General features: G+C 42.2%; 1 protein-coding gene across 4 annotated transcripts in view; it reads right to left on the bottom strand.

The window, feature by feature from the left end:
- The window catches only part of PRRC2C (proline rich coiled-coil 2C), a 104,301-nt gene extending 96,643 nt beyond the window's left edge, over positions 1-7,658 (bottom strand). For all 4 annotated transcript variants that reach the window (XM_041753052.1, XM_041753069.1, XM_041753059.1 and 1 more), the window contains exon 1: positions 7,429-7,658. The gene's annotated coding sequence lies outside the window, so the exon portion shown is untranslated. The remainder of the gene's footprint in view (positions 1-7,428) is intronic.
- Positions 7,659-13,535: the final 5,877 nt, after the last annotated feature.

Here is a 13,535-nt window from a genome sequence, read left to right as displayed (position 1 = left end):
TTACATTGTGTTTCTTAAGATCTACATATAGGGGCGCCTGGGTGGCTCAGGTTATGATCCCAGGGACCTGGGGATCCAGTCCTGTGTGGGGCTCCCCGCGTGGAGCCTGCTTCTCCCTCTGCCTATGTCTCTGCCTTTCTCTGTGTCTTTCATGAATAAATAATAAAATCTTTTAAAAAATTACATATAATGGTCTGTTTTTACAGGAAATATTTAATAAGTTACAAGAAATATTTAATAAGTTACATACAATATTCATCTTTAAAAATACATTGGATAGGGTGCCTGGGTGGCTCAGGGGTTGACCATCTGCCTTTGGCTCAGGTTGTGATCCTGGGGTCCTGGGATCAAGTCACAGAGAGCTCATCTGTATGTTCTAATGTAGCAATCAGGCTCTCCTCAGGGAGCCTGCTTTTCCTTCTGCCTATGTCTGTGCCTCTCTCGGTGTCTCTTATGAATAAATATATAGAATCTTAAAAAAGAAAGAAAAAATAATAAAGTACATTGGATAGCGGTGCCTAGGTGGCACAGGTGGTCAAGCCTCTGACTCTTGGTTTCAGCTCAGGTGGTGATCTCAGAGTTGTTGAGATGGAGCCCTCCATCCGGCTCCACACTCAGACCAGAGTCTGCTTGAGACTCCCTCTGCCCCTTCTGTTCGTGTGTGCACATGCGCTCTCTCTGAAGTAAACAAATCTTTAAAATAAAAGTACATGGATAAAATAAATGTGTACTTGCCCAACTACTTAACCCCTTTCAGTAAGAAGTACTGAGCTTTTTGCTCGTTGGTGACCATTTCTGCAGTCTCCCAAAGGTTTTTGGTTTTGTTCTAAATGTATCCTTAATATATCTCCTTGGGCAGGCCTGGGTGGCTCAGTGGTTTAGCACCACTTTCAGCCCAGGGTGTGATCCTGGGGACCTGGGATGGAGCCTGCTTTTCCCTCTGCCTGTGTCTCTGCCTCTCTCTCTCTGTGCCTCTCATGAATAAATAAATAAAATCTCTAAAATATGTGTGTGTGTGTGTGTGTGTGTGTGTGTGTATCTCCTTACACCTACTTTGGAGTCTTTCAGAGCATCCACTTGTCTCCAAAGGGCCTTTGCGCAAATAGAAAAACCTATCCTTCTGGGAAGATACAGGTGATCCTCTGGGTGAGGTGCTGATGCATTGGGATAAAGGGTAGAAGTGAAGGCACAATTATCCCTGGGAGGCCTGGCCAGAGCACAGGACTCTGCAAGTAGAACATGGAGCTTTCAGTCCTTACTGCCTCAGCAATATCAGCCCAGCACATTTGTGCAGCCCACAAACTGCACAATCATACACATCAGCCCTACGTTTTCAGATTACTCATTAGGAAAAAGGAAAGAAGATCAAGTATTCTCCAACCATATATGCATCCACCTTTTTCTTAATAAACTCAGGATTTATTTAAAAAGGATGTTCCAACATCATAGAGAACCTATCCTCCCTTTATATTTATTAACTTTTTATTTTTCATAGTTCTATTTTAAATATGGTCAAGGATCATGTAATATCAAAGAATATAAAAATTCAAAACATACATAGGAACACATTTAATGTGATCTTTCCAACAATCCTCTGAAATAGGGGATGTGGGTATTTTCCTTATTTCACAGGTGAACAAACAGGTTTCCCCGGCTATCAGAAAGCAAAGTGTTCTGAAACCTGTAAGCTGAAATGGCTACAGCAAACAATTACCATAATTTATATGGAAAATTTTTTGCACTATTCCCAGACTCAAAAAATAACCTCTCTTAGCCTTTTCTGATACCTTCTGACACATCTTACTAACAAATTCACAAAATGTATCATGATAAAGTACAGACACTTACAAACAGTTCAAAGCCACCATGGCTAGATGCTGAGGGTAGTTCCAAGGGAAGGAGCTTGGTGGCACCACTCTCGCTGCTCAGGGTGTGCCCTGCCTCTATAATGGCTCACTGCTGAATACTATTTTCACTTTCTGCCTTTTTCCATGAAAACAAAAATCCTCTTTAGAATTTAGTTAGCGGGATCCCTGGGTGGCGCGGCGCCTGCCTTTGGCCCAGGGCGCGATCCTGGAGACTCGGGATCGAATCCCACGTGAGGCTCCCAGTGCATGGAGCCTGCTTCTCCCTCTGCCTGTGTCTCTGCCTCTCTCTCTCTCTGTGACTATCATAAATAAAAAATTAAAAAAAAAAAAAAAGCAAAGTGGGGTGCGAACCTTCAAAGAGCACGGAATACCTGGATCTAAAATTTGAAGAAGCCATGTTACTTGCCCCCAAAGTTAACAGCAGGAACAAGAAAAAACCGTAGGTGACAAAAGGACTAAACCCAGGTTTTTAAACTCATAGTCCAGAGGTCATACTAAGTATTCAAGTCACCTAAAAATCAAGAAGTCTCACTACTTATTCCTCCCTGCTTAACCTTCTACTACCCTCATTACTTGACCTAAATTCTTTTAGGGTCACCAAAGATGTCTCAGCCAAACCCAATGGTCACTTCTCTTATATTTTTCTGAATTCCTCTGCATTTGCCTGTAATAATCATATTTTTTGGATTATTCTCTTCCATCTTGATTTTTGTAATGGTTTCCTTCTTCACTTATTCATTGTTGCTCTCCTCCTCTTGCCATAGATTGTCTTAAGACATCCTGCTACATTTCTGTCTAAACAAATATCTTCACTTTGCAGTTTATCATGGAAATGCTTGTCCCAAGGATGTAGGTAAGGCTCTAATTTCAGTTCCTCTCCTGTAATGCTGCCATTTTCTGTGATGAATCTATTCCACTCTAGGCTTTCATCACTTCTGGCTTTCATTAATTCCAACTGTTGCCTGATCTATCCCAGCATTCATTTCTTATAGTGGTTATGTCCCTAAAAGATGAAATATCTAAGACTACTGATGACCTATTAGATGATTTTATGTGGTCCATAGAAGCATATTTAAAATGTTTATTCTGAAACACACCGAAAGAAACAAACTGTAACATGAAAAAACCATGTATGTTCTTCTTGAAAATCATTTAATTAAAAGATCGTTTAAGTTGAATTAAAGAAATATATTGGCTAAGACAGGTGGTTTGAAGATTTAAAAAGTCATGACTGGTCTTAAGTTTGGGCCATACTAGTCACTGGGAAATCCATGTAGTGTGGAAGTTAAGCACTCAGGCTCTGAGTCGATGACCTGAATCGCATTTACTAGCTAAGTTAACTTGAACGAATTACTTAAACCTCTTTAAATTCCAGTTTTCTAGTTGCATAACAGGCATAAAATAATTTACCTCTTAGGCTTACTGTATACATTGAAAAAGATAACCTACAAAATTATCTTAGCTCAGTGCCTGCATGGAAAGTGCCCAACAAATAAACTGCAATTCATTCTTTTTTTTTTTTTTAAATAATTGCAATGATTGATTGTCTTGGCCACCATACCTTCTTCACTTGTAATCAACTAGACATGTGATCTATACTATAGCAAATTTTCATATATGGACTTTTTGCCCATTATAGCTTATATGTTCATTTTTTCTTTTGATATAAATCCAAAGATCACATAACTTTTAACATTAATCTTTAAAATTGTGAACATCTTGGCAGCAGCAACCAAAAGCCATATTCCTGATTCACTAAGCCTTACAAAATTAAAAAAATCTTTAATGTTTGCTGAATAAATCTAAAAACTAGAAAGGAAAATCTGCTGCAAATAAATCTCATAATGCATAGTACATAAACTATTTGAAAGCATTTGACACCATTCTGATACGTAAATAAAGGGGGGAAAAGGACAAGATATTCTTTTTTTTTTTTTTTTTAAGATTTTATTCATTTACTCATGAGAGACAGACAGAGAGAGAGAGAGAGAGGCAGGGACACAGGCAGAGGGAGAAGCAGGCTCCATGCAAGGAGCCCGACGTGGGACTCGATCCAGGGACTCCAGGATCAGGCCCTGGACTGAAGGCAGGTGTCAAACCGCTGAGCCACCCAGGGATCCCCAGGACAAGGTATTCTTTTGCTCCACTAAGATCTGTGTCAGTTCAATCTCGGTTGTGGGTCTATTCTTGTTTTCTAATTTCACTCATTCAATAATAAAATCAAGATATATGCCAACTACCACACAAGGTGATGAAGACATGAAAACAGTTTAGTAAAAGAAAACAGACTAATATTGGAACACAGACAGGTAAAAGGAAAATTACTAGATAATATACTATGTAAATACTATCCAAGTTTTTTTTATATTAGATATGCTCCACAAATGCTGATTATAACCCCATCCTCTTTCAATGTAGAGCACCTAGCAGCACCACTTAGGGGTGAGAACATTAAATCACATTGACAGTAATGACTTTATTGCTACCTTATATTCAGACTGTAGTTACATGCTAACCATTTAAGTTTCTGTCTGCCAACTAGAGGACTGCTGAAATTCACTAATAGCCCTTTTTCATCTGATTTGCTGGCAAATATGCACACACACACAGGCCCTAAAACATGCCTGGCATTCTGTTAATCTACAGCAAAACGACTACAAATATAACTGGCGAAAGATCAGTTTATATTTAGACTTTCTGGGGATTGGGAAAAAACATACAATAGAACATGCTCAGTGCAAGTTACCATCTCTAGAAAATACTTTTACCCACAAAGATATCCTGACTGATGCATCAAAGGCTTTATGGAGACGTTAAGAATGTTATGACTCAGAAAACATTAATTCTCAAGCTTCTAAACAACAGTTAACATTGACTAAGATAAACTATCACTGTTACCCTATTCATAAGTTGATAAATCTCACTTTACTGAAAGTTTATTAGTCATAAGTCAGTGAGACACAACTCTTGGATCTCTTCACTGTAAGAATAGGGTTCTGTACCAATTTGTGTAACATTTTATCAATAATCAATCCCTTTCTTACACGAATATGGCATAAGTAGCATCTGAAACAAGTTACTCAACTGGCTTACAAGTTGAAGCAGTGTTTGGGGGGGGGGGGGGCGGGGACAAAAGGAAACCACTTGGAGGGAGGGGAAAATATAATATTCAAAGACATTTTACCAGAAAAGGCGGTAGGGTGACATAAGGGTAGTGGGGAGGCAAGGGCTGGAATGAGTCAGAACTTCTGTATTTTCATCTGTGCTCAACATACTGAACCCAAGGTTACTGACTGCAAAGCATGAAGAAATCTTTAAAAAACAAAATCTAGTAAGTGTTAAAAAAAAATAAAACTATTTAAATTCCCAAAGAATATATACTTCTTTCTAAGAATATACAGATTACTTATTTGGGAGAGTACTTTCTTCTACCAACATTTTGCCATTCCACTATTAGTTGCCCTTTTACTATGTGCTGAGCACAGCAATAACCCCTCACACACATTATTAATACTACAACAAAACTTGGAGGGAATTATTATCATCACCTCAATTTTACAGATGAAGAACTATTTTATCAACAATACGGGCCAGATCTCAAAATTTTAAAATTGTATGACATATTATACAGTTAAGTATTAACCAACTGGCTTTTAAATAGAAAAGGGTAGAAAAACTAGCTTCTCTCCTATCCCCAGAGTAGTTATAAGCTATTTTTTATACCTTGCAACACTGTCACCACTGTATGCAACAATGTTTCTATACTGAAATCAAGCGGGGGTAAAAAAAAAACTAGGTTAACAATGCTGCATCTTTAGTTACTACCGTTCCTAAAATTACAAGGAACAGGAAGGCAGTTTGAGGACCCAGAACATCCTTTGTATTTAGACAGTCTGGGTTTGAATCTCTACAGCACCACGAACTCGAGTGACCTTGGTCAAATTAGTATCTTAGATTTCACTTCCTCATCTGTAAAATGGGATGATAATAACAGAACATCCTTCAAGCACTTTCTGTAAGACTAGAAAAGATCGTGTATGTAAAGGGCTTATTACTATGCTCAGTACACAATAAAAGGTCAACTAATGGTGGAGAGAACACAGCCACATGTATAAGCTCACCAAGCCAAAACATAAAAGTAAAAAGCCTAGATTCTTACAAGTCCATTATAGAAAAGAAAGTTACTATTTGACTACACGCTAAAGATAAAATTCAAATTCAATCTTTTCCTATTTTTTTTTTTTAGGGGATCAATGCATTTGAGGTGGACCAGAAATGATGCTGCAGTGCATCTGTGACACACACCTAAAAATGGCTCCAGTCAGAGCAGCATCTTAATCACCAACAGAGGAGGTTAAATACTTTTAACAAATGCTGGAGTTAGACTTGGTGGGCGCTTAAATACCACCCTACCGTTTTTATTTGCAGGAGTAAGCCATCAAGCACCTAATCACAAATTCTGATTCTTGTGCTGCATTCATTCCACACGAGAACCTTACAGCACAGCTGCCTACCGTACCATTCCAAGTACCCTAGCGAGGTCTGACTCTATAAACCTAAGAGCGGCCAATGCAGAAATCTGGGTAGCCTTTAGGAGCCAGCAAACACCAGGCATGTTGGAAACCTCAAAAAAAAAAAAAAAAAACTCAAAGCTTAAAACAAATATGCACCCCCCTTGAAAGGAGCTCGACGCATTCCTCTCGGGCATAAAGAACAATTTATCAGTGTTCTCGTTGCCCCCCCCCCCCCATGCCTTTTCCTTCAAGTCCTAACGTGGGGCCTCTCCCGTAGCACGGGTAACATTAACGCTCTCTCAAAGAGCCGGGCGAGCCGCAGAGCGGGGTTCACTGCGCAGGGTAGGGGATGCCGAGGCCTAGGGCCACGAAACGACGACCAAACCCTCCTCTGGAGTCGGGGCAGCACGTCCCCAGCGGAAGCAGGGTCGGTCCAGATCCCCCCAAGAGCCGCCCACGGAGTCAGGTCTTTACTCCCCCGCCCCCCGGTCCCTCTCACCCAACACCAACACTGTTCGCTACAAATTCCCCCTTCACTCCACACGGAAAAGAAGTCGGCAGTCGAGGCCCTGGGTGAGCCCCTGAGTTGCTGGGGGGACGCATCCCACACGTTACAGGGAAAAAAAAAAAAAGACCGCGCGGCCGCCTCTCCCAAGGATGGAAACTCCCTCCTTCGGGCCGCAGCGCAAGTGAATCCCCGCGGAGGGCCCGAGTCGGGGGCCGGGTGGGGAAGCGAGGCCGACGGGCCCGGAACTCCCGCGGCAGACCACATGGGGCGGGTCTGGCTCCGGTTTCCCGCTCCCCGACCAGGAGGCCGAGACTTCCCCCCAGACGCGGACAGGATGGGAGCTTAAAAAAGAAAAAAAAAGAGGGAGGTAGAGAGGGAGGGAGGGAGGCTGGACCCCAGGCCGTCTGCAGGCGGCCTCGGCGCGTCCGCCCGCCGGAAGCAGGGTCGGGGTGCGCTCCCACGCCCCGGGCGGCCCCACGCCCGCCCTCCGCGACGGGGCCCGCTTTGATCGCAGCTCCTACGCCCTCGCTTTCCTTACCGGCCAGGGCGAGTGTCAAGCGGAGCGTGGCTGCGCACCTCGAGAGTCTCCGCCGGGCTCCGATCGAGGGAAGGGGGAGGGGAGGCTGGGGTGGGGGGCTGGAAGGACCACCCGACAGGAAAGCCCAAGCCGCGGATGGACAAACCGCCAAAGCACTTTCGCTGCTTCCCGACACGGGAGAGAGCGAGCGAGAAAAAGAAGCAAGATGGCGGCTAGCCAGCCCCTACGTCCTACGTCACGCCGCGGCGTACGTAAGGCCGGTCTCCGCAAGACCGCCCTCCGGCGCGGAGACGGCCGGGTCACGTGGAGCCTCCGTGGCGGCGCAAGCCCGGCGGAAGGCGACGGCGCCTCCTGCCGGCAGGAGGGAGTTCCTGCGGTCCGAGTTCCCGCGGCCCGGCGCTTGGCCTGCGCTCTCTCCCCGGCCGCTCCGGAGGAGACCGCGGCTGCACGGTGATGGGCCTCGCGGGAGGGAGCCCTTGTGTGTGGTGGATGGGTCCGAGAGGTGGTTCAGCAGCTTGGCGCTTTGTAGCAACGTTGCACCGTGCACGATCTTTAACCTTGATATTTGACAGTCTTGGGATTTTCCAGAAATGGGAATACAATATTCCTAATACCGAAACCTGGCCGTTGATAAAGATATTTAAATGCATTATGATACATCCACATAATGGACTATTCTGAACCCATTAAATTCCGATTAATACTTAATGACCGGGGGAATGCTTATGCCATAACTGTGCTGTAAAAACACCCGCATATGTGCGTATCGATGGAAAAGACTAAAAACATGTACTCTGGATGTTAATGATGTTGATGTCAACAATAGTTTTCTTAGTGCAGATATTTTTTAAAAGATTTATTTATTTATTTATTCGTGAGACGCACACACACCACACACAGAGGCAGAGACACAGGCAGAGGGAGAAGCAGGCTCTATGCAGGGAGCCCGACGTGGGACTCGATCCCAGGTCTCCAGGATCACATCCTGGGCTGCAGGCGGTGCTAAACCGCTGAGCCACCCGGCTGCCCCAATGCAGATTTTTTTTTTTTTTTTTTTTGTTTATGATAGTCAGAGAGAGAGAGAGAGAGAGAGGCAGAGACATAGGCAGAGGAAGAAGCAGGCTCCATGCACCGGGAGCCCGACGTGGGATTCGATCCCGGGTCTCCAGGATCGCGCCCTGGGCCAAAGGCAGGCGCCAAACCGCTGCGCCACCCAGGGATCCCCCCAATGCAGATTTTTAAAAGTATTTTATGCATGCCTTTCTGTAAGTTCCAGATTTTATAGTCAGAAATCACTTTTAATGTGTAATGAAAACTTTGTGAGTCATAAAATTATGACACACAAATGATCAATGTGTGCATACATCTAGTGTATACACTATGCATATAACTATATATGGCATTGGATTTATTTACATTTCATAAAGTATATATTCTTCAGGTTTTAGAATAAGACAAGAACATGTTCTGCTAACTAATTGCTCTGTACTGAGCAAGTTACTTAGATTCTGTTTTCTTATGTGTAATATGGAGATAATGCCTATTTCTCTCTATATCAATTGTACTACAATTAAAAAACATAAGAGGATAAATAAAATCTAAAAAAAAAAAAAAAAACATAAGAGGGACGCCTGGGTGGCTCAGTGGTGTAGTGCCTGCCTTCCGCCTGGTGCGTGATCCTGGGGTCCCAGGATTGAGTCCCCATGGTGCTTCTCCCTCTGCTTATGTCTCTACCTCTCTCTCTGTGTCTCTCATGAATAAATAAATAAAATCTTTTTAAAAAACCATAATAAAATATTTTAAGAATTGTTCTTCCACAAAAACATAATAATACCTACTTCTCAAGTTTGTGTTACTTACTCACCAAATATGTATTGAGCACCTATTATCTGTGTTAGGTACTGGGTATTTAAAGGTATAGAACAATTTAGACTTTGGTCCTAAGGCAATGGTCTAGGGATACAGACCAAATAATAGGTTTGGATATGTGAAGTGAAGGAAACAAACAGGGTATCAAGATAAAAAATAACCAGGGAGAAGAGCTGGAGGAATTTATGTTAGAAAGTGTGGTTACTGAGTGCCTTTCTGAGAAGGGGCCATAATGCTGGGACCTAAATGATACCAAGAAGCAGTAATTTGCAGTGCCTGGATGGCTCAGTTGGTTAAGGGTCTGCCTTCAGCTTGGGTCATCATCTCAGGGTCCTGGGTTTGAGTCCAGAGTCAGGGCTCCCAGCTAAGTGTGGAGTCGGCTTCTCCCTGCCCTTTCTCTCTCCCCCTCCCATCCACCTGTGCTCATTCTCTAAAATAAAAAAAATAAAATTGTAAAAAAAAAAGTAGTAATGCAAAGAATAGGTGAAAAGTGCTCTGGACCAAGTGAACTACAATTGCAAATGCCCTAATCTGGGAAAGAGCTTGGAATGTTCTAAGAACTAGAAGAGGAGTGTGTCTGGAACTTAGTTAAGAGAGAGAGTGACAAAAGATGGCACTAGAAGGAGAGACAAGAGCCGGAATCAGAGGGGCCTTAGAAGCCAGGTTAGGGAGTTCAGAATGTCATCTAGGTGCAGTGAAAAGCATTTGGAAGGGTTTTTTTCTTTTTCTTTTTTTTTTAGAGACATGGGGGATTTCATTTTTTATTTTATTTTTTTTAATTTTTATTTATTTATGATAGTCACACATTGAGAGAGAGAGAGAGAGAGAGGCGGAGACATAGGCAGAGGGAGAAGCAGGCTCCATGCACCAGGAGCCCGATGTGGGACTCGATCCCGGATCTCCAGGATCGCACCCTGGGCCAAAGGCAGGCGCTAAACCGCTGCGCCACCCAGGGATCCCTGAAAGGCTTTAAGAACAGGAACCACACGATCTGATATTTTGCATTTTAAGATCATCGTTACTGCCGAGTGAAGAGCATGAAAAATAGATTGGGGGAGGCAAGAAAGGAAACCAGGAGCCCTGTTAGGCAATAATGAAGTAATTACAGTGGTGAAGAATGACAGTGGCCTGTACTAGGATGGAGGCAGTGGAGATAGAAATTGATATGGCATATATTTTGGAGCTAAAATATACTTGCTTGTGGGACATTATGGCTTCTAAATGTGGGAGAAGAAAATCTATGATGACAGATTTATGGCTTGAGCAACTGGGTGAATGACAGCAACATTTATAGAGATTATGGTGTTGGAAGAGGGAAGGAAAATCATTTGGTTGGTGGAGCAATATTAAAAAGAAAAATTGGGGAAAATTAAATTTTGGACATGCGAAATTTGAGATGTTTCTGTAATGTCTAACTGTAGATCAAGTATGCAGTTGACATGCATGTCTAGAACTCAGAGGGGAGTCGGAGTTGGAGAGAGATTTGAATCTCATAGACATGGGCTTCACAACTATACACACACATTTCATAGACATATGTTTAAAGTGCTGGAAGCAGATGATATCACTTAGGGATAGAATAGGGAAAGAAGAAAAAATGGCCAGCTCTAAGGAACAGTGATATGTAAAGGTTAGGTGGAGGTGGAGGCAGTAGCAAAGAACACTGAGGAGAAGCCAGAGAACTGTCAGAAGATGATGATGTCACAGAAGCCAAGAGAGGAGAGGATTACAAGACGGCATGAACATTCACATAAGTTAAATGCTGCTGAGAGGTCAAGTCATACAAAAGAGGAGCCAAAAGTGTCCATTGTTTTTGGCAACCTGGAAGTTACTAATATCTTTTATAGGAAGTTTTGGTGGAGTAATGAGGTCAGAAAGTCATATGCTGGTGAGTTGAAAAGGAGATAGATGTTGAGAAAGTAGAGAAGACCATGGATAAACAATTATTTCCAGAAGAACTTGAATTTTGCCATGAGATAAAAAACAAGGTAGTTGGAAGGAATGTGGAGTAAAGAGAGACATTTTTAAGTATTGGAGACAGTAGATCATGTTTGTATGATGATGGGCATAATCCAGAAGGAGGAGGATAACAATTAGATAGAAGAGAAGAAATGCTAAGGCAGGGAGGCCCATGAGAAGGTGTGAAGGGGGATTCAGAGCTCCGAAGGAGGAGGATTTACATACGGTAGTTGCAGCTATAGGGAATATTGATGATTCGATGTTGGAAACAAAAGGGAAATCCCACTGATAGCATGTTTTCTCAGTGAAGTAGAGAGGGAGGAAACCTGCTGAGAGGGCTTGACTTGTAGGAGTTTGAGGGGAAGATTCAAAAGTAAAAGAGTGAAAAATTAAGCCTAGTGTGAGGAGGAGTGTAGGATTGGCATGCTCTGCTGAGAGCGGTTTTAAAGTTTGTGATAATCGATGTAAAAATATGCCATTCAGTTTATTTATATGATTTCTCCAGCAGTGTGCAGCTCTTTGGTACAGCTATGAAGAAGACAGGTAGATTGATCCATGCTGGGCTTTACCAGGCAAGTATAAGATAGGGCTGTGAGGGTATCTGTAACTAAGGGACCGTAATGATGATAATATTGACTTTGAGCATATGGTAGACATGTGGTAAGTGGAAACTTGCATCCACTTTACGAATTATATATGGTATATTTTAAATTCAAGAATTCCCTGCCATCTCTCCTGGTCTGAGCTGTCTTTCCCACCAATATGGTCAAGGATTGTCACTGTAGCAATGTTAGAATAAATAGAATAATAAACACAATTAAGTCACAAGCACACACTAACACCCTGTTCCCCCCGCCCAGCATTGATATCAATGATCTTTTGAAATAGAAAAGTTTGGATGATATAGGGTCATTGCCAGGGGAAGCCCCAAGAGGACAGGGAAACCTTACCTTAGTGAATTTTTCCCAACCCTTTAAGATCTGGCTTACAGTATTTTAATCTCAGAAGTACCTAAAATAGCTCCAGCAATCAGATGAGTTTATATTATCCAAGGTGATGAGAATTATATATATATATATATATATATATATATATATATATAACCAGAATATTAATGCTAGTTTTCAATTTATATACCAGAAAACTCAAGATTTCAAAGTCAGTGTGTTTTCTACATAAACAAGGCTTACCTAGGAAACCTAGGCATTATCAGAAGGCAACTTGATGAACACAGATTCAGAACAAGTAGGCTTATGTGTATAGATTGTTCTTGATTCATCTATCTCCATGGCAGGATGATTTTGTCCCAAAGATAGAAATACTCAATTTCCATGGTTGCAACTTTCTAATTGATTTCCAAGAGTAGGGACATCCTGGCATGCTATTGATTTGAGCATCTTCTCTCCTTGACAGCACTTGGATGGGCACTGGCCCAGAAGTGCCCCTATATGCTCCTTTCTGTTTCCACGGCTACCCAAAACCTCTTAGCAATCTTATGTCAATGAAAACCAAGTTGCAGTCAGGTCAGGCCAGTTTGTGTTTTATAGGTGACTTTACTTACTTCTGGTCTTATCCGTTGTGTGTATTCTTAAAGTTTAGCTCTCAAAGAGCAATCTTATTTCCCTTATTTCCAATATCCTGGGAGGAAGTGGACTGAAATCTGTAGGTATTGGTACGATGTCCAGAGCCAAATAATATTCTTTTAAAATTTACTTTGTATTGTATTACTCGCACCTCTCCTAACATCCCTTCAGCATAGGTAAATTTGTCATAATGGAAATGTTCTCATGACATAGTGAATGGAAACTTGTCATTCAACTTCCAGTTCTACTTTTTAAAAATTAATTTTAGGATTACATTATCAAATTGCCAATTGGCAATTTGCAATCAAGCAAACTGTTTCTTACTGGAAACAAACTGATTCTCCAAACAATATGACCTCTTTTCTTTGTGATTCTCCAGTCTTATTTGCTAATGTTTTTTTTTTTCAAGAGAGAGTGTACACCTACACACAGACACACACACATACGTGTGAGAGAAGGGGGTGGGGGGCAAAAGAGGAGGGGGGGAGAGAGAATCCAAAGCTGGCTCTGATGTAGTTTTTAAATATAGGTGAGATTCGGTGGGTGGGGTCCAGAGCCAAGACCAATAAAGAATTCTTGAGATATCGTTGGCGCAAACAGGTAGTTTTATTAAAGCAGGAGGGCAGGACCCATGGGCAGGAAGAGCTGCTGCCCTGGGATTGTGAGGGGTGACTGATTATATACTTGGGAGTTGGG

Source organism: Vulpes lagopus, chromosome 1, assembly GCF_018345385.1.
Source record: "Vulpes lagopus strain Blue_001 chromosome 1, ASM1834538v1, whole genome shotgun sequence".
Taxonomy (NCBI): Eukaryota; Metazoa; Chordata; class Mammalia; order Carnivora; family Canidae; genus Vulpes; species Vulpes lagopus.
The sequence above is the reverse complement of the archived record's forward strand: the minus strand, read 5'-3'. Positions and strand labels throughout refer to the sequence as shown.